General features: G+C 44.2%; 1 pseudogene; it reads left to right on the top strand.

Annotated features, from left to right (window-relative positions):
* Positions 1-1882: 1882 nt before the first annotated feature.
* Positions 1883-2553, top strand: LOC101649639 (annotated as a pseudogene).
* Positions 2554-3368: the final 815 nt, after the last annotated feature.

Raw genomic sequence — 3368 nt, 5'->3', positions numbered from 1 at the left:
GGAAGGAAGGGTGCGCTACTTAGGACTACACTCTTGACTGCCAGCTCCTCAGCTCTGCCGGGCAGTTAGCGGGACCACTTTCCACTCTCATACACACGTCTCTTTTCCATTAGCAAATGGAACATATCATGAACATTTCATTCTGTCTCTAGTACTTCTAATTTCCTACCAGATATGAAAAAAACGCCTAGTTCTCGGGCACAGGACGGGCTGTCACTCCAGGCTGAATCCCCTGTCTCAGCTTTCAACCACACTTGAAGCCAAGGGAGACCCCAGAGCAAAGCTGCTGACAGGAACCCTTTTCGTTCTGTTTTTCTGAAGCATTTTCTTCCTCTTAGCTCACTTTATCTCAGATGGTTCCTGTGAGGTATGGCAGCGCACGTATATTTACCCGTTTCTCGGGATGAGAAAAGAGGCCCCATCTGCGAAAACGCTCGCTGGTTTGGCCAAGTCACAGAGCCAATTGGTGGTGGGCAGAACTAGAAACCAAGACCTCCAGAATCATATCCTTGGATTCGCTCGCAAACACAGATTGTGGCTTTGCACACAGCCTCAAGGTTTCCATACCTAACTGCGGCATCGGAACTAATTACACTCAAGCCCACAGAATGCATGTGGCTTTTGGGGGGGGGGGGCTCCTACGTCACTTAAAAGGAGCCTGGTGGCACAATGGCTAAGTACTTGGCTGCTAACAAAAAGGTGGGCAGTTCAAACCCCTCAATCACTCCCCAGGAGAAAGATGAGGCCGTCTCCGTTTGTAAAGTGACAACTCAACTCAACCCTAGGGGACGGTTCCACTAGGGACGGGTATGTAGGGTTACAACTGACTCGCAGCAACAGGTTTGCCTTATGTCACTTAAAGGCACACCACAAGTGACCAAGAATGGCTGCTGTCATTTATCCAAATGTCGCAACCAAAAGTACACTTAAACATTAGAGACAACTATCCTTCAGAGAACAGGCATTAGCTGTTCTTCCTCTCCTGAGGATAAAAGCAAAGGAAATCTCGTGAACTACAGCTGTCTCACCTTTCACAAGAATCAAATCATGAGTGACCCTCCTTTGCACAAAATAATGTCCCAGAATACACACGGTTCACAGAAAAGACAGCTTATAAATGCTCATCACTAAGAGAATGTTAAATACAGTAGGACACATTCACATAACAGAATATTGCACAACTCTTAAAATAAATGAGGTAGCTCTATGTGTACCGACATAGAAAAATGTCCATGATTATATGGTGATAAAAGCAAGTCACAGAATAAGAATAACCAGCACAGTATGATCTAATTTTTATTAAATAAAATAAGAATGAAAGCTATATATTTATAGAGACATGCACTTGTATATGCAATAGGCACATACTTTTGTTAAATTTATCTAAACATCAGAGAGGCTAAAGAAGAAGAGGCATTTTCACTTCAGTTTAGACCATTTACATGCTCTAACATTCCATGATCTTTTCATTCCATTTTTTCATTTCATTTTGAAGCCCCCTTGTATATGATAGCTTTGTTTGTGTATAATTTGGAGGGGCCCTTGCCCCTCCAAACAGCTAAAGGATCCTACTGCCCACATCATTCCTATATGAAGGTAAATTGGCTTATGAATGTGTACGTGTACACACACACACACACACACACACACACACACACACTAGCTTATCATACATTTCATACATTTAAGTTAATTGGAGGAAATGGTATCATTTAGGGGGGGAAATCTATCTCCTGAAGTTTGTTTTTCACCTTAATTCAATGACTTAAAAAAATAAAAAACGTGGATCAATAGAGTGAGTACACACAAGGAAAAAAGACCAGAAAGAAAGATTTCAGCTTTCCGCTCGGCCGTTCCGCTTGGAGGAGGGCCGTAGGCAGCCATGGCGCCCAACAGGAATGGCATGATCCTGAAGCCCCACTTCCACAAGGACTGGCAGTGGCGTGTGTCCACGTGGTTCAACCAGCCGGCGCGGAAGATACGCAGGCGCAAGGCCCGACAAGCTAAAGCCCGCCGCATCGCCCCGCGGCCCGCGTCCGGCCCCATCCGGCCCATCGTGCGCTGCCCGACAGTGTGCTATCACACCAAAGTCCGTGCAGGCCGGGGCTTCAGCCTGTAAGAGCTGAGGGTGGCCGGCATCCACAAGAAGGTGGCCCGGACCATCGGCATCTCCGTGGACCCCCGGAGGCGGAACAAGTCCACCGAGTCCTTGCAGGCCAATGTGCAGCGACTTAAGGAGTACCGCTCCAAGCTCATCCTCTTCCCCAGGAAGCCCTCGGCCCCCAAGAAGGGCGACAGCTCTGCGGAGGAACTCAAACTGGCCACACAGCTTACTGGACCTGTGATGCCCACCCGAAATGTCTACAAGAAGGAGAAAGCCCGGGTTATCACGCAAGAAGAGAAGGACTTCAAGGCCTTTGCCAGTCTCCGCATGGCCCGTGCCAACGCCCGGCTCTTTGGCATCCGAGCGAACAGGGCCAAGGAGGCTGCAGAGCAGGATGTGGAGAAGAAGAAGTAGTGTTGCCAGGGCCGTTAATAAACTCCGAGACCCACAAAAAAAAAAAAAAAAAAGATTTCAAATTAACAACCAGGTGGTCTCTCAGTGATGGGATTACAGTGACTTTTCTATTCTTTATACTTTATCATGTTTACCAAATGCTCAAAAGTGAGCTAGAATTTTTCTTATACTAAAAAATAAATAAACAAAAACTTCAGTAGAGAAAATAAATGTTTAAGGAAGTGATTCCCAAGACGGAGTCTCTGTAAACAAACTCTGGTTTCAGCACTTAGGGACATTATCTTGTAATATGTAGACGCTCAATAAATAGATGTTAGGTGAATCGATGAATGACTGAAACTAACTTTCTGATTGATCTTGAATTAGCTGGTTTTCCTATATCAGTACCCTCCACTCAGCCAGACCACACACTCCGCAAGGACAAGGCCCATGTGTTACCCACCGTTAATATTTCCCTTAGCATCCAATATATAATACTAGACATGTGACCGATGCTCAATATTGTTGAGTTGATCAATTTATAGTTGTGAACTATCCTATATGAGTTTTCTGAGAAAATAACATATTTTTATTTGGTTTTCCTATGCCTATAAAATATATGAATATTTGTAAGCAAGTGACAAAATGGGTACCTATATTTCATAGACAGTGTTGGTTTCATAGATATTCTTGTTTATAATAGAATTGCTGGTCCACAAAAAAAGATTCATTTACATTGCACAGTGTTTCATTATAAAACTTCCAAATGGCCTGCATGCCATTTGAAGTTTATCTTATGGAAAGAAGAAAAAAAAACCCAAACAAGATAACAAATACTAAACAAGTGAATGTTGCCTGCAAGGACTGAACT

The sequence above is a fragment of the Echinops telfairi genome, unplaced genomic scaffold, assembly GCF_000313985.2.
Source record: "Echinops telfairi isolate 266 unplaced genomic scaffold, ASM31398v2 ScPeMD7_17;HRSCAF=63, whole genome shotgun sequence".
Taxonomy (NCBI): domain Eukaryota; kingdom Metazoa; phylum Chordata; class Mammalia; order Afrosoricida; family Tenrecidae; genus Echinops; species Echinops telfairi.
Note: the sequence above shows the minus strand (reverse complement) of the source record. Positions and strands in the feature narration are given on the sequence as shown.